Source organism: Corythoichthys intestinalis, chromosome 15 (genome assembly GCF_030265065.1).
Source record: "Corythoichthys intestinalis isolate RoL2023-P3 chromosome 15, ASM3026506v1, whole genome shotgun sequence".
In the NCBI taxonomy this organism is placed as follows: domain Eukaryota; kingdom Metazoa; phylum Chordata; class Actinopteri; order Syngnathiformes; family Syngnathidae; genus Corythoichthys; species Corythoichthys intestinalis.
The window spans coordinates 16,618,685-16,637,247 of NC_080409.1; the positions used below are offsets into that span (position 1 = coordinate 16,618,685).

General features: G+C 40.2%; 2 long non-coding RNA genes across 2 annotated transcripts; one reads left to right on the forward strand and one right to left on the reverse strand.

Annotated features, from left to right (window-relative positions):
• Positions 1-1,467: 1,467 nt before the first annotated feature.
• On the reverse strand, positions 1,468-2,713 carry LOC130931321 (uncharacterized). The gene is made up of 3 exons (XR_009067194.1): positions 2,326-2,713; positions 2,210-2,260; positions 1,468-1,822 (listed from the first exon to the last, which is right to left on the reverse strand). It is a non-coding gene; the product is annotated as an uncharacterized LOC130931321 (long non-coding RNA).
• Positions 2,714-3,027: 314 nt separating this feature from the next.
• LOC130930766 (uncharacterized) lies at positions 3,028-6,175 on the forward strand. Its single transcript, XR_009067106.1, has 3 exons — positions 3,028-3,150; positions 3,226-3,345; positions 6,028-6,175. It is a non-coding gene; the product is annotated as an uncharacterized LOC130930766 (long non-coding RNA).
• Positions 6,176-18,563: the final 12,388 nt, after the last annotated feature.

Here is an 18,563-nt window from a genome sequence, read left to right on the forward strand (position 1 = left end):
TCGATTAAAATCGATTAATAAATTAGTTACCAACAAATTTGATAATTGATTTCTGCCATCAAAAATAATAATAAGCCGTCCCGTTTGGGTCTTTGTTTGTGTGTAATGTGAGACTGTGCCAGTGATTAGAGAGAGAGAGAGACTGAGAGAGAGAGAGAGAGAGAGAGAGAGAGTTCACTGCTAGTCTGCTACACCCAGGTTGGGTTACTGTATCAATAACTTCACAAAGTGTCTAGCGTTAGATTGCCTTTTTGTGTTGTTAGAGCCAGTGTGCATCAACAAAGAATACAAACAATACATTTGGCTACATTTTTTACATGTAGCCAATTGTATTGTTTGTATTCTTTGTTGATGGGATGTTACTACTTAACACAGAGTGCTAAGATAATTAGTGATTATGTTAATTAGTGTCTTATGTGTTCGTTTGTATTGTGTTTTGGAGAAACATACAGTGAGGAGCAGAAGTATTTGCACCCCTTGTGATTTTGAAGTTCACCCACTTAAAAAATAGGTAGAGGCCCGAAATTCCAATCACATACCTGTATGCATTTCCACTCATAGAGACATAATGTAAAAAAAAAAAAAAAAAAATTGGAACTCACATTGTATGATTTTTCAATAATTTATTTGTCATTTACTGGGGTGCATGAGTATTTGTACGGCTGAGAAAAGCAGTGCTAATATTTAGTGCAGAAGCCTTTGTTTGCAATTACGAAGGTCAGAAGCTTTCTATATATCTTCACCAGATTTTCACATTTGGAAACAGGAATTTTGGCCCATTCCTCCACACAAATCTTCTCTAGATCTGTCAGGTTTCGGGGCTGTTGTTGAGAAATACTAAGTTTCAGCTCCATCCAAAGATTTTCTATTGGATTGAGGTCTGGAGACTGTCTGGGCCACTCCAGAACATTGATATGCTTTTTATGCAGCCACTCCTTGGTCAGCTTGGCTGTGTGCTTCAGATCATTGCCATGTTGGAAGATCCAGCCAAGACGCATCTTCAAGACTCTGACTGAGGGAGGGAGTTTGTGGCTCAAAATCTGATGATACATTTCACTATTCATCCTCTGCTGTTTACAGTGCAGCCGTTGGTAACACTTTATAATAACTATCCGTTTTACTAGTTAATAGATCATTAGTAAACTGTTGATAAATGATTTATTGTTGATTTGTGAAGAATTTGTCAACAGTTTGTTTGAAGGGGAACTGAAGACCTTTCCGGATTTTGGTGTAATTTTATGAATATAAACTTGGCCGCAATAATAAATGATACCAGGTTTATGTTGAATCAGCATTAGCTTTCGTTGTCAGATTGTGACACAACATGTTATACCAAGCACACAACGGCACACATCAAAGAGCATAATTTTAGTAAGCAACACAAAGTTAGGATAGCAACGGACTAGCGCAACATTGAAAAATGATAATGGCAGTGGGAAATATGTATTTACGCTTTTCTGTAGCATGAAGTGTTCTCTATACAAAGATAATGCATTATCATTAAAATATGAAGGTAACTTGATTTTTCTTTTAAAAAATGTGTACTGTATATATGACTAGTTTATGATTTCATATCATCAAAATTTGCTACATTTATTTCTCCTAAATCATCGTCATCTGATGTCGCAGACGGAAGAAATTCAGCATCTGGCAGGCCTCATAGGATCTCTTCAGTCGTCATCGCTGGACACCGCATCACTTCGGTCATCATATGACTCGACCCACTCTCTCTTGATTTTGGGAAACTGGGTGGCAACTGACTTGCAACGCTTTTTTCATCGTGTTGAGGGTTTCCGCCACTTAATTTTTTATGTTTGGCTTCCTGGAGGAAAAAAAAAATCACAGCAGCATGAAAATATTGGATGAATCCCAATTTTAATTTAATAATAATTTCTTGGTGATCAAATAATAATGCCCCAGTCATAGCAGCATCTATTTGATGCTATTGTTCCCTCTTCAAATAGGCAGACCTTGATGTTGAAATATAAAAAACGAGCCAAGGACCTATTTGGTGCTGGGGACATTTGAATTTACATAACACCTATTGATATAGGGATAAAATCACATGAGTAGACGACATGTCAGCCAACCTATCTACTTATGACAGGCCAACAGCAAAAAAAAAAAAAAAAATGTCGCACTTCAACAAACTGGCAGTAGGAGTCCCCCTCGTTTATAAAAAATAAAAAGCCATTAATGTTCTACTTACGTCTTTGGAAAACCAAGGTTGCATTGTTGTAGGTTTTCAAAGCTGTCGTGGCTGAAATGATGAAAACAATGAGCCGATTGGGGACCTGTATGCATGCTAACAAAAACGGTCCAAACCTTTGCAGAAGTTTTTTTTTGGACCACTCCTAGAGTCTCGAGTCTTCCTGTGAGTAATTCATATCGCTACACATAGAGATGGCATGACGAATCCCGCGAGTAAAACCCAGAAAATGTTTGCAATATATGGCGAGGATAGCGTGGTGCTATATTTCCGTGTTCAGAGTGGTGGCGAGGCTTCCTGGAAGTTACGTCACGAGGTAGGGGTCGGCAGGACGGCGCGTCCCTCGTTGCTATGGTGTTGCTATGGCCATAACTCAAAAACTACGCGGTCAATTATTATTTTTTTTTTTTTATGTGACTTTTTGAGAGAGCGAATGACGCATTTAATACAATTCAACTGAGTAAAACACTTAAGAGCGAAATCTGAAAAGCTCTTCAGTTCCCCTTTAAGCATTTACAGGGTGTTCTTAACCTGAAACACAGTTTGTGTAGAAACGTTTCAAGTTTTTGTGTTTAACGTTTGGCATTTCTATCTTTTCAGGTTAAGAAATGCCGTTCACTTCAAAAGAAAAGGCATTTTGATAAGGCATTTTGCAGGCAGCGCTAATGTTGCACATTTATGAAAATCTGCCGTAGAACCAACAAATATTTGTACTTTGTATATTTAACCAATAAAACTTACGACCTTCAACATAAAGTGTATATAGTGTTAGGGCCCCTGCTCTTTGAGCCCTGCTCCTCCCCCTTGTGTGTGTGTGTCTTGATTGCAGGATTGGACAGATGGGTGAGCCTGGGACCAGGTGCAGTCAATCGTCATCAACAGCCTACTTAAGCCAGTCCCTGGCCTCACCTCATCGCCAGATCAACATCTCCTCTCGAAGAGTTTGTGACACGAGCCCTTGATAATTCTAGTAATCTGTATTGCCTTGCTTCAGCTCATTTTACTTTTGTTTACAGATCCTGCATTGCTCACCTGACTTCACAGCTCACCTGCTTACAAACCAACTGCCCGCCTGACTATCTGGACAAAGACTGCCTCCACATCAGTGTTGTTAATCTTACTGAAAAAAAGTAATAGTAAGTATGAGTAATAATTAGTTACTTGGCAAAGTAATTGGTGATAATTACTTTTTATTTTCCTCAAAAAAAAAAAAAAAAATTGGCCACACTATGTGAAGTTTTTTTGTGAAGGTTTTTGGTACAATTGGCCCAAGCCCAATTATTTACCCTAATTTACCATTTACCCTGAATCAACTGGTAAAAGTTGTTAAAATTGCTCCCATTATTGCATTAGTTCCCTTCTCTCTACTTTCGACATATGAAAGTTTTAAAACTGTTTCATCATTTAAAGATAGATTCAAGTCAAGATTTTGCTGATTTAGAAGTATTTCAGATAAAAAGTTACTTAGGTTCGCTAGGAAGGTTCTCTACAACAGAGGTCTACTGCTTTAAGATGGCGGCTGTTTACTAACGCATCTAGTGCCGTGTCTGTCATTTTGCATCTAGTTATATCTATATACAGTATATGTGATATCTACCATGTCTACCATATCTACCATAACATGCGGGCGTAGTTTGTAGGCTATCGGCTACAACAGGTATTATTGGAGCTACCTAGCATTGCATTTGCTCGGCGTCAAAACTTTCTTGCCTCCTCCCCACTCCTGCCCTACTCTGTCGTCTCGGTGAGTCCGTCTCCCTCAGACTTTTTGACCAATATAATAACGCATAGTAACGCATGCCTTTCCATCCTCAGTTGCCAAGATGAGAAAAGTAATTAATTAGATTACCCACTACTGAAAAAAATAACGCCATTAGTAACGCCGTTATATTGTAACGCCGTTATTAACAACACTGCTCCACATACAGCAATAAACAATTGATATCACTGCCACCCTGCCTTCCTTCTCTGCGTTTGGGTCTCCCGCTCAGCCCGAAACCTAACATATAGTTTTATTAAGATCCATCAACTAGCATTGGCATTTAGAATGGGGTCAACCATATTGGAACACCCTTTAAATGCTTAACAAACTGTTAACAAATACTTCACAAATCAACAATAAATAATTTATCAACAGTTTACTAATGATCTATTAACTAGTACAACGGATAGTTATTATAAAGTGTTACCCAGCCGTTCTGTCCCCTTTGACAAAAGCAGCCCCAAAGCTTGAGTTTCCCACCCCCATACATCACAGTGGGGATGGGGTTCTTGGGATTGCACTCATCCTTCTTTTTCCTCCACGCACGACGAGTAAAGTTTGCACCAAAAAGTTCTACTTTGGTCTCATCTGACCACATGACTTTCCCCCATGACCCCTCTGCATCATTCAGATGGTCCCTGGCAAACTTCAGACGGGCCCTCACACGTATTGGCTTCAACAGGGAAACCGTCTGAACAATGCATGATTTTAAACCATTGCACCGTAGTGTTCTACTGACAGTAGCCTTTGTAACTGTGCATCCAGCTCTCTTCAGGTCATTCACCAGCTGTGTATTTCTAGACTGAGCCCTCACTTTACTCATCATTAGTGATGCCCCACGATGAGAGATTTTACATGGAGCTCCAGTCCGAGTTAGATTATCAGTCATGTTTAGCCTTTTCCATTTTCTAGCAATTACTGCAACTGTTGGTTTTTTCTCACCAAGCTGCTTTCCATTTGTCCCATAGCCCTTTGTGGAGCTCAATAATTTTTTTCCCTGGTGTCTTTCCAATGCTCTCTGGTCTCGCCCATGGTAGCAGTTGGATTATGACTAACTGTGGGGTGCACAGGTAACAATAATGAGCTCAAATGTAGGTGCAAATACTAATGAACCCCAGTAAATTATTCTCATTCCTTTTTATAAAGAAACCACACACACAAACCCATTCATATAAAAACTAAGAGTCTCCTTTCAACTCAAACTCCCATTCAAACTGTAAATTGTCATACAAGAGAGTGTGTTCTGAAATTGAATTTGGATTGTATTTATGAACAACTGTTTGATAAAGAAAACTGATTCATTACAGTCTGCTTCCTCCTTGTTCGAGTTTATTGTTTAGTTTGTTTAAAGAAAATAAATGAGTCATTGACATTATTTCAATCAGCGCTTTGCCCACAAGAAAAAAGATGTCAATCAGCAACATTTTTTTTATTTGAATGAAGAGGACTTTTGTCTGAGAAATTATTTTCGTGTTTTGTATTCAGAACCATTATTAAACAATTTAACAGGTTTTATGTACTTAAAACAGTACAGTTGTAAACCTAGTTAAGTCAGGAAGCTGTAATAAAATATTATTTTTAAAGGAAATAGTCATCCATTTTGTTTACACTGTTACTACAAGCATAAAACAACTTCGTTAAATTGTGAAGGTAATTGGAAAAAGTGATATCTGATTAATCATTTAATTAATCATTCGGTTAATTGATGATAAAAAATTGTTAGTTGCATCCCTAATTAGTATATTCACCCCATCTGACAGAGTTGTGCTAGCATAAATGTGTGTAGTGTGATCTACATCGACCTTGAGTTTGCTGACATGCGAGCCCCTCTGGAAACCTGCTGACACACTGCATGGATGCACCTTCATTGTCACGTAGGCATGCTAAAGTCTTTAGACTCAGCTTCCCGCCCACTGGCTCCCACAGGCTTGCCAGCAGTGATGCAGGAGACAGTGAACATGGGCTGGTGCTGGATAGGGTTTTTAGCATGCGAAGCAGATACCACTGTGCGTACATATTGATCCTCTTAGACCTTTTTCCTTTCTTTTCTTGGCAGTAGAGGCCATACATCACCCAGGCCATGAGTGGAGAGCTCAAAAAGTGGTCCCTGTCTGAGAATTGGCTGCACCGTTTCACACTGAACTGGTTTCTCATCAGGAGGGATGAAGCCTTGACACAGTGGCTCATGGCATAATCCGCTCTTCTCTCTCTCGAATGTCATCCATAGCTAGCTGGTCAATGCACAGTCATGTCTCCATAAAGCCAAGCTTTCCTTAACTTCTCTATTGGATTGCAGTGTTCTATTCTAACTTAACATATATTATCGATTTTGGGGGAAGACAATATAAATTCATTAAAAATACCTAGTAAGCAAGTGTTCTTTCTATGCAACAAACAAAAAACATGTTTTTTACTTTGTACTTTGGCCCAAAATTTAAGGTATTAGCCAGTTTCAGACATGTCATTGCTAGAGTGAAGTGTGACATAAAAGAAAATAGGCGCTCAATTTTGAACCATTTATTGAATATATTCACGTCAGCCCCATGGTGCTAGGCAGAGCCGTTATGACTTTACCTGAATTATATTTGACACTTTAGAAAACCAGGTTTCTTTATATTTTTTCCATGTGGACCCCCGCCCCCACCCAGTAGAGCATACTGTATGTTAGAAATAATGTTTTTGTGGTCTGGATAACAATATTGCAATTTCAATCAATCTTAAAGCAGTAATGTGAAGTAATTTCTTCACATGCCAAATAGGGTCACAAGTAAAGTAATTAAACATTGTCCAACTAAATAATAATCAGACTTCATGTTCATTTAGGCAGATCCGGCAGCTCTCGTGCATATAAAATAATAATATAAAAACGTTGGGGGGAAAGAAGGAGATGAGTCATTGTTATATCTTGACCGAGTGACCCACACGACACCTTTACTGGCTTTTGCAACTTTAATCAACGTCTTGCCAAGGGACTCTGAACAACTTTTCTCTATTTTAGTGAAGGAGTAAGGCACAAACAATAACACATCTAAATGACATGCGTACACTCGACTGGTGAACTCCCGTATTACAACAAAATAAAATCCACTATATCAGTCGCCGATTGCTTTCTCCACTTTATTGTGGCAACAATAAGAAAACAAAGTGGCGTCTAATGGCGTGAGGAAATGTAGTTTTTTTCACACAAGCGAACAGATTACAAAGCACCACTTCAGTGTTGTCCTGAGACTACATTTCCCATGATTCACTGCGTGGCCTGGGCGCTCGCTGATTCGCTGCCAGACATTAAAAGCAACATTTGTCACCTGTCAGCGGCTCTCGCGAAGCGGCGAAGCACAAACTAGAAGGCTTCAAAGCGATCACCGTGAAAGAAACGGCGAACTGTACAAATGCAATGCAATGCTTGAAGCATGAAGGTGGAAATACATAATACAAATACAGATAAATAAAAAATAAATAAACTCACCGGCGATGTGTGTCTCTTACTGCAACGTGACCGTGAATTACGCGACGCCGACCCGCTTATGTGCACATCCACACCACTTTCCCGATTGACAGTGGATTAACCCTTTCGGACAAGATCGTAGATGACGCACAATTTAAACACGCTTAACCTAGCGAACGCAAGAACAACTATGATCGGGGATTGCCACGAGTTAACTTTCGGCTAACGTTGCAAGCTTATACTGTTCATTCCACAACAGTTGGCAGCTCTGCTATGACAAAGTCATCAGTCATCTATCCAAAAATCACACACAAATTACTTTTTGGCAAATCCTTGATCATAAGCAGACCGGTTAAGGAAGCAGGCATCTTCGAAGTGTTTGCAGCAGAGAACACTACTCGATGATGGCATGAAATTCATTCGCTTCGTGCGAACGAAAGATGTCCATTTACGTGTCCTGCTATCCTTTGGCCACTCATACAACTTTTTGTTTGAGTGAGAACAAAACATCGCCACACACCGCCATGGCATTTTACCGAGAAGCAATGCAACAAACAATACTGTTCTATGGCAGACTTCCCTCGCACTTCCCGGTGTGACGTAATTTCCGAAGATTGCCGAAGAAAAGCATTTTCGTTGTCAAGGGCGTTGCTATGGGTTAAACAAAGAATCTGGAAGGGTTGCGTTAAAAAAAAAAAAATGAAAATATGCTTATAATTGTTTAGCCATTGATATTATTCAAAAACATGGTTGGCCAACCTTAGTTCACATTTGGCCTTCAATCAAAAATATACTAGGGCTGTCAAACGATTAAAATTTTTAATCCAGTTAATCACAGCTTTAAAATGAATTAATCGTAATTAATCGCAATTCAAACCATCTCTAAAATATGCCATATTTTTCTGTAAATTAAATATAAGACACAAGACGGATATACAGTATATACAGTGGGGAGAACAAGTATTTGATACACTGCCAATGGGTTTTCCCATTGACTGTGTATCAAATACTTGTTCTCCCCACTGTACATTCAACATTCTGTACATAAGTACTGTATTTGTTGATTGAAACAATAAATCCACAAGATGGCATTAACATGGACATTCTTTCTGTTGAAGACATTTTCTTTTTCTCTGCAAAAACAAACACACACCAGAGCCTTAGAACAGTAACAGAAACAGTATTATTTAGAATGTGTGCAAAGTGTGTGTAGTGTACACATAAATGTGGCCCTCTTCTCTACTCATCCTCCAGCCAGTCGCTGAAGCAAACCAACTTATTTACATTTTCTGAGAGTTGTTCCATCTATATTATTTTTTAATTTGAATTCCCCTCCTTGAGGGCCAACCTGCTTTTCTTCCATGTTTACATTTAACCGTTACCCACGCTGGAGAGGTGCCAACTTCAAAAACTAGCCGCTGTCTGTCATGTATCCATTGTGCAGCGCTTTGTTTACATTTGCAGCAATAACGACACTTGCTTTACGGCAGCTAAGCCGATACACGGTAGTACTATTAGGCCGTTGTGTGAACTCACATCCCCGCGTGTGTGTTGTATTGTGCCTGAGTCTTGCTAACCAAATAAAGGCAGCATTGACAAAAGTAATCTGACAGCTCGTCATTTTACAGTCAATACTCTGAGAGTTCGCATTTGACAGTATACGTGCCGCATACCTCCTCGCCAGCTGTTTGCTCGCCATTCATTCACCTGTGCATTTATTCGCTACTTTGTTACATCCCGCTTTATCGGTGATGTATTTTGTGTTCATTCGTTATTGGATCGTTTTTCTTCACCACTGTAAATAAGAGCACCGCAGCAGTAGAGGTAAACTGCCGTTTTCGTTCAGTTCGTTTTGTTTAGTTTAGAATCCAGGGTAGTGGCTGTCTTTTTGTTATTTCTTTTTTACGATCAGGGTTTACTTAGCGGGTGGGGTTAAGTGTAGTTTCATTTTGTTTGTTGTTTTGGCCTGGGCTTACGCTGAAGCCATCTTCTTCCATATTTTGTATATTTAGTTGATTGTGAGTTCGACTTGTGTGAATAAATTTGTGTCCACTTGCAACTTGTGTGTGTGGCTCGTTTTATGTTACGCCCTTAGTGAGCGGTCCGCGGGACGTAACAGTGGGATTATGGGATGCATGAGCGGGTCATTCTGCGCTTGCATTAAATGCGTTAAATATTTTAACATGATTAATTAAAAAAATTAATTACCACCCGTTAACACGCTAAATTTGACAGCATTAAAATATACTTTTGATATACACACTACGAGTGAAATGTAAGAAGTTTTGTCATAAAAAATTTTTTTTCAATCCATTCTCAAAGAAGAATTGCAATGGTAGCTCCAAACTGAACACCCCTAAATTGGCACAATTTAGAAACTGCCTGATCTTTTGAGGGAAATGATGTCCAAGAAGTTGAATTTTTATTGTTGTATGTGTGTTGCCAAATGAGGAATGCTTACAGAAACATTCGATAAGACCTCAATGTACCTCCCCGGACATCACCAAGTGTTAGCTATGTAGTTGCTTTGTTCTTTCTTTTGTAGTGTTTTTCTGACATTTCATAACATTCGTTCATCTTCTGAACTGTTTATCCTCACCAGCCTATCCCAGGTAACAACGGGCAGGAGGCAGGGTACACCCTGAACTGGTTGCCAGCCAGTCGCAGGGAACATAGGGAAAAACAACAATTCATGCACACATTTACACCTACGGAAAATTTGGAGTGTTCAATCAGCCTACCATGCATTTTAAGTAGTGGGAGGAAACCGGAGTACTCAGAGAAAACCCACGCAGGCATGGGGAGAACATGCAAACTCCACACAGGGAGGTCGGACCCCGAATTGAACCGACAAGCTCAGAACTGTGAGGCGGGCGTACTAACCACTTTTCCAACCATATGCAGAGTGGTGGCGGAATAGTGTTATTGCATGTTATTGACTTTCCTATATATGATTTTTTCCCCGGTAAAATATTGTCTATAAAAGTTGTAAAGCAATAAAACGAACAACAAAAATGAATGAAATGAACACAAAAAAGATATTTTTCTGATGGGTCAAAATTATTTTTCGAACAGATCATGTGACTAGCACCTTAGACGGTCATTTGCTTTGCATAGCCAAAACCACCCGAGGACTGAAGAGGCAAGATCAATATACGTAATTTTTTTCTAACCTAAGCTTTCAAAAGTGACAACAATTACTAAGCAAGAACAAAGGATTGAAAATGTGGACCATGAAATGCCAGAGAGCACTACCAAATGGTTAGCGGCGTTTCAATTTGCCCCACTAAAGACGCTAATTGTACAACAGAGCCACCACTGGTGTCTTGCTAATGTAGTTACCGCTGTCAAAAATTGTATCCCCTGGCCGCGGGAGCACAAACACACACACACACACACACATTAGTTATGAGTTATGTCAACTTAATTAACTGAAGCCAGAAAAGAACCACAGTTATATATTTTGGACATTTATGGACGTTTATTACACTGGAGAAACTCCATACAGGACTTCAATTAGAGTAATAACAGTTATAGGTCATCCTACAAGTAAAACAGTAAAACATTACATACGACAGAAAAAAAAGTTTTTTTTGTGTTTTTTTGGATGGATGGGCCATGTTTTAAAACTAAATAACTACATGTCAAAACACGGAAATCAAGCAAATCAGGGCAGCGCAGTGGCTCCGCCCAGGGGATATAATTTTTGACGGGGGTAACTACATTGGCACAACACCGGCGGACGTACCATATTCAATGGATGACGATCTTGGCGAGAAGTACAGTTGTCCTAAGCAGTCTGATATAAAATTCCCCTCAAGAACGATGAATGAAAAAACGCTCATTTTCAGCTTATTATTATAAATATTAATGTAGGTTAATTATTACAATCGAGACCCAATTCAGTCACAAATTGACATTATTGATGTATCTTTTAGAATTAAGAGAAAGTAAATGTAATTGTACATGGACATTGTTTTTAGTACAGTACACCTGATGATATATCACAGAACAGTTTAGAATCACTTGAACAATGTCTTGGAATGGATGATGTTAGACCTTTAATTACCTGCGTGATGTAAAATATCCTGTTCATTTTTGTGTATGACATTGTCCCTGAATTGTGACTTATGCAAGTCTCCTGCAGTCTTCCATCCTGCCTGCCTCCTGCCACACCGAGATCCTCCCACTCACCCTCATGTTTGATTGATACTGACTTTAGATGCCATTGGGAGATATGAATCCCAGCTGAGTTGCTAAAGCAGGAGCTGCAGCCTTTGTCCAAGTTTGAGGCATGACAAGGACAAATAGAGAAAAATAAAGATGGTGGGAGGATGCACAAGCTAGTGTGGCCTTTGCATCAGATGTATTTTAAATGACTTTGACAGAGGAGTCTCAACAGTCTCGCTGGGCTGGTGCTAATCTGATGTGAGAGGATGCCACACTGAGGCTGATGCGACACACAGATAGAAGAAGGCTGAGAGGCATAAAGAGGAAGAGAGAGGCAGAGAAGGGTAATAGAGGTGCTCACTCAGCTGGTGAGAAAGCTGCCCTCTTCATCTTTTCATCTCTCCAGCCTCTGTCTTTCTCACTTTTCTGCTGCCTTCCTCACCCAGTTATAGCATCCATTTGCCACCAGCTCTCCTCTTTTCTTCTCTCCCAAATCCCTATCTCTCTTTCTTTATCTTTCACACTTTGCCTCTTGGCTCCCTCCATCTTTCTCCTTGTCATCCCCTAGACTCACCGCCCCCATGCACCACCGTCACTCCCTCCCTCTGTCTTTCACAGACGATTTAGGAAGTCACAGCCTCTCCCTTCCATTTATGAAATTGCTCATGTTATTTCCTGCCCCCACCAACCTCTGTACCTAGCTCCCCCTCATACATCTTAGTGAATGGATGCATCTTCTCACAGTGTAGTCAAAACACGACCTCACTCCCTCTTTCCAGCAGACGTGCCGCTAGAAGGCCAGTGCTTTAAAAACAACAACAAAAATCTTTAGGGTAATATTCTCTGTCAGGCATCAGAACTCAGCCCTGACTTGACAACTGTGCCACAGTAACAAAGTGAGGTCATTTTTTTATACTCACCCATGGCCTATTGTTCACCTCGTAGCCGTGTGGCAACTGCGAAAACTGTGTGCTTCCCCAATTTAGTTTAAGCTGTATCTTTTTATGCGCAAGCGTATCCCTGTTGTAAGTGCGGCAGCAGTCGTTTTAAAAAATGTGAAATATTGTTACTTCTGTGAAATTGAATACAATGCTTTCATGGCGGCTTTCACAGGTTTTGGCATCGGCAATATCCAGTGATGAGGACATGATGTGCAGTGACTTTTACCTCTGAGAAAACACGAACGACACACAAAAAAAAGTTAACTTTCTGCCCTGAATGACTCTCCAAATTGATCTCCACTGGGCCAGCAAGCTTTTTAATCATATGTTTAGTTGATTAGAGCAAGTCAAGTTTGACTTGCATAATAAGTCTGTTGCCATCCACACCTATCGCTCCATTTAATAATCAGCATCTCTGGTGTGTATGATGTTTTTTATTTATATTTTTTGTTCTGTCATGTTTTTCAATAAATATTGATTCCGGTTATTATTTTTGTAGATAAATATTGATTCTAAACAACTCCAGATGCTGTACGTGGCATATTTGCATGCTGTTTTATTGGGTTTTCTATTGCGTATTGATGGTTTCTGTAAAAGTCATATGAACATGGTGGTATTAAGTCTGGTAGGAAATCAGAAGTTTTCCACAGGGTAAATGATAGTGTGATTGGTTTTGCACAAGCATAGATACCTTTTATGTGACTCCCGACCCAAAGAGGAAAAGTGCTGTAGAAAATGGAATGATGAATGGGCATTAATAAGTAAATATGTTTCTATTACAGGCACGATATGGGCCTACAGTACTGTTCAGCAGTGGCGTCGTTAGGCCTCGTTTTACCCCTCCCCCCCCCCAAAAAAAGTACACTGCTGGCCAAAAGTATTGGCACCCCTGCATTTCTGTCCGTTAATGCTGAATTTCTCCCAGAAAACGATTGCAATTACAAATGCTTTGGTATTATTATCTTATTTATTTTGCTTGCAATGAAAAAACATAAAAGAGAATGGGAAAAAAAAAATCATTATCATTTTACAGAAAACTCCAAAAATGGGCCGGACAAAAGTATTGGCACCCTTTGAAAAATCATGTGATGCTTCTCTAATTTGCGTAATTAACAGCACCTGTTAATTACCTGTGGCACATAACAGGTGGTGGCGATCACTAAATCACACTTGCAGCCAGTTAAAGGGATTAAAGTTGACTCAACCTCTGTCCTATGTCCTTGTGTGTACCACATTGAGCATGGAGAAAAGAAAGAAGACCAAAGAACTGCCTGAGGACTTCAGAAGCAAAATTGTGAGGAAGCATGCGCAATCTCAAGACAAGAAGTCCATCTCCAAAGACTGGAATGTTCCCATGTCTACTGTGTGCAGTGTCATCAATAAGTACAAAAGCTCATGGCACGTGGGTAACCTCCCTAGATGTGGACGGAAAACAAAAATTGAAAGATTGTGCAGATGGTGGATAAAGAACTTCGACTAACATCCAAACAAGTTCAAGCTGTCCTGCAGTCCGGGGGTACAGCAGTGTCAACCTGTCCCTCAGCGTCTGAATGAAAAGGGACTCTATGGTAGGATAACCAGGACGACCCCACTTCTGACGCATACACACAAAAAAAAAAGGCCGGCTGAAGTTTGCCAAAATTTACCTGAGAAAGCCAAAAACGTTTTGGAAGAATGTTCGCTGGTCAGATGAGACAAAAGTAGAGCTTTCTGGGAAAAGGCATCAACATGGAGTTTACAGGAAAAAAAACAAGGCTTTCAAAGAAAAGAACAGGTCCCCACAGTCAAACATGGTGGAGGTTCCCTAATGTTTTGGGGGTGCTTTGCTGCCTCTGGCACTGGCGTGCTTGACAATTTGCATAGCATTATGAATTCTGAAGACTACCAACAAATTTTGCAGCATAATGTAGGGCCCAGTGTGAGAAAGCTGGGTCTCCCTCATAGGTCATGGGTCTTCCAGTAGGACAATGACCCAAAATACACTTCAAAGAGCACTAGACAATGGTTTGAAAGAAAACACTGGAAACTTCTGAAGTGGCCAGCAATGAGTCCAGACCTGAATCCCATAGAACACCTGTGGAGAGATCTGAAAATGGCACTTTGGAGAAGGAACCTTTCAAATCCCAGAGACCTGGAGCAGTTGGCCAAAGGAGAAGGGTCTCAAATTCCAGCAGAGCATTGTAAGAAACTCACTGAGGGATACCGGGAGCGGTTGTTCTCAGTTATTTTGTCTAAAGGATGTGCTACCAAGTATTCGTCTGAGGATTCAAATACTTGTGTCCAACCCATTTTTGGAGTTTTGTGTAAAATGTTAATGATTTTTTTTTTTCACTCTGTATTTTTCATTGCAAGCAAAATGAATGAAGATATTACTACCAAAGCATTTGTAATTGTAATCATCTGGGGGAAATTGAGCGTTATCTGACAGAATTGCAGGGGTGCCAATAATTTTGACCAGCAGAGTACACAGTATACATACAAAAAAATGCTGACATATTCACTATGAAGCTGCCAGAATATTAGTTTAAATCAATAATCATACAAGCTGTCCTTTTTAACTTAAATATGATCATGAATCTATCAGTTTCCCTTCATTTCGTAGAGTTAGATAGAGAGCTCCTTCTGTTTGTCGTTATCCAATCCATTCCACTTGTTCGTATAGAGAACACCCACATCACTAAAAATCCAGTCAGCTTTTCCCCTGTAACCTTGCTCGTACCGGCCGGCACCATGTGTGTGTACCTTTGACGCACAAAGATCACAGCGAGGATGGATATAAGAAGGTTTTTCAAGAAAGTGACTATTTATCACTGCTGGAAGTAACAGTTTGTTAGCTCCAGCCCCAAGCTAAAAACGGAAAGTCTCGTGTAATTAATATACTAAATGTTCCATGTTTTGCGGTCAAAAATTACATCCCAGCTCTAAAATAAAGCTGCTACTTAGCTCCTGCTAGCTACTTAGTCTGAAATGCATTGTGAGGGCTCTAGTAGAGTTAAGAGCGCAATTTTTTAACCACTGTCTTTGGTGTGACTTCCTTCTGGAGCATCAGCTGTGTTTCTTACTTTACGCATAGATTAGTACAGGAGCTAAGCTCATCCACCTACAGTACAGGCCAAAGGTTCGGACACACCTCATTCAATGCAACACAAATCAAGGTCCCGGCCCCGAATGGCAAGAGTGTGCAAAAAAGTAATCAGAGCAAAGAGTGGCTGCTTTGAAAATACTAGAACTTTTTTTTTTGGGTTATTTCAGTTTTTTTGCTAAGTACATAATTACACACATGTTCATTCATAGTTTTATTACCTACTGCTGTCTTCTGATGTTTATCCACCACCAATATGTCAGGCTGGTTGGCCATCACCAGTTTGTCTGTCTGGATCTGGATGCCCCACAGGATCTTGACTCAATTGTTCTTGACCACCTTCGGAGGTGTTGCCCACCTTGACTCTGGGGTCTCCAGTCCATACTCGGCACAGATGTTCCTGTACATTATGCCTGCTACCTGGTTATGTCGTTCCATGTATGCCTTGCCTGCCAGCAGCTTACACCCTGCTGTGATGTGCTGGACTGTCTCAGGGGCCTCTTTGCATAGCCTGCACCTGGGGTCTTGTCTGGTGTGATAAACCCCGGCCTCTCTTGATTTTGTTTTTATGGCCTGTTCTTGTGCTGCCATGATCAGTGCCTCCATGTTGTCTTTCAGTCCGGCCTTTTCCAGCCACTGGTATGCTATCCCATGTCATCTACCCACTCAATTTGCCGGTGGTACATACCATGCAGGGGCTTGTCCCTCCATGATAGCTCCTCAGGGTCCTCCTCCTTACTGGGCTTCTGTTGCCAGAGGCATTCACCAAGCAGGTCGTCACTGGGTGCCATTTTCATGATGTACTCTTGGAGGGATGGAGTTTCCTCCAGGATAATGGCTCTGATGCTCACTAGTCCTCAGCCTCCCTCTTTCCGTTTTGTGTAGCACCTCAGGATGCTGGACTTAGCGTGAAACCCTCCGATATAAAAAATTATCAGTCTTTGTTAGCTGTTTGAGAAGTTCTTTGGTTGTACGCTACGTTCACTTACATCCTGTACAACTCCTGGGGGCTAAGCCCCCCCGTTCTCGAAACCTTGTGACGCCCTGCTGGTCAGCATGTCTGCCAGTCAGGTTTTTGGACACTCTTGCTTCCATTTGATTTCAAGACCCTGCATGCTAGCTTTACGGAAAGCTGTAAACCGTCTCTTACTGTGTGAATGTGAGTGGTTGTTTGTATATACTGCGGGATATGCCCTGGCAAACAGTCCAGGGCATTCTCGTTACCTATTCCCCAAAGTCAGTTGCTGTAGACTCCAGTTTACGTGTGACCAAATGAGGACAAATGCCATAGAATATGGATTGATGGATGAGGGGCTTGTTTCCTACACTGTTTGTTTTTAGGATTATGCAAAATCTGAGGTTGGGGCCTTGGCCAAACAAGAACCTTTTATATATTGGGTGCAAAGCCAGGATTTCTTTTGCAGTTTTGTTCACACTTGCAAGGCAGCACATTTTCACACTTTTTAATGCTAAATGAAAGTCATTTATATATGCAAGAGTCAATATTTTTGACTTCGTAAATTTTTGTGCTGATTACTCAGGAACAGAGGGGTAGAGTAGCCAAAAGTTTTACTCTAGTAGGAGCAGTGTTGTTAATCTTACTTAAAAAAAGTAATTAATTACAGTTACAAATTACTTCTCCCAAAAAGTGATTGCGTTAGTAACTCAGTTACCTGAATGTAGAAGTAATTAATTACTTGGCAAAGTACTTAGTGATAATTTTCATGTTTTTTTTAATGTTCTGAATCAACCGTTAGAGTTGTTAAAATTGCGTTATTGCATTAGTTCCCTTCTGTCTACTTTCGACATGTTTAAGTTTTAAAACTGTTTCATCATTTAAAGATAGATTTAAGTCAAGATTTTGCCGATTTAGAAGCATTTTAGATAAAAAGTTACTTGGCTTCGCTAGGAAGGTTCTTGTACAAAAGAGCCTTCCTGAGAGGTCTACTGCTTTAAGATGGCGGCTGTTTAAACGCATCTAGTTCAATATATATATATATCTTGCTAATGCCACCTTGTCTGTCATTTGCATCTAGTTCTATAGTATGTGATATCTAACGTAGCATCATGTGGGCGTAGTTTGTTGGCTATCGGCTACAGTCAGGAGCCACCTAGCATCGCGTTTGCAAAGGCGTCCCCACTCCTGCTCTGCTCTCTCGTTTCCGTGAGTCCGTCTCTTTTCTCGCGTCATTCATAGTAACGCGCACCTTTCCCGCCTCAGTAACGGTAACGGCGTTGCCAAGGTGAGAAAAGTAATTAATTAGATTACTCACCGCTGAAAAAAATAACGCCGTTGTATTCTAACGCCGTTATTAACAACACTGAGTAGGAGTAGCTTTACTTCAGAATAATATTACTCAAGTAAGAGTAAAAGTAACCATCCAAAAAAGGTACTCAAGTACCAGTAAACAAGTTGATGAAAGGTGAAAAGAATACTCAAGTAATAAGCAACATTGTGATTACGATATTTGTTGTTTGTGGCACAAAGTTATCTATATGAACTGTTATTATTATACTGTACTATAACCTATTACATAACCAAATTAAGCCAAATAAATACAAGAAAAAAATAAAATAAAATAATTGGAATCCGAGAGAAAAAAAAATCTCCAGAACTGAAACATCATTTGTTGAAAGAGCATGAGTGCCTTCTAGTGGAGAAAATAGTTCCTAGTTTAAATAGTTGCATAGTACAATGTTTTTCAACCGGTGTGCCGTGAGAGATCGTCAGGTGTGCTGCGAGAAATTATCCAATATTACTTTTTTTTTCCTTTTTTTTTTTTTAACGTCGTCGGGCAGAGTTGCAGTAGGATGGAAGGAATAGGTAGAAGGTTTCGATCATGTGCAGGTGAGCGATATGTTGCCCGTGTCGCATTCAAGAACTGCTCGGACTTTCAGCCACTTTGCTGTCTGCGACAATGTTGACCCCAGCACGTCTACTGTACTTCATTTGA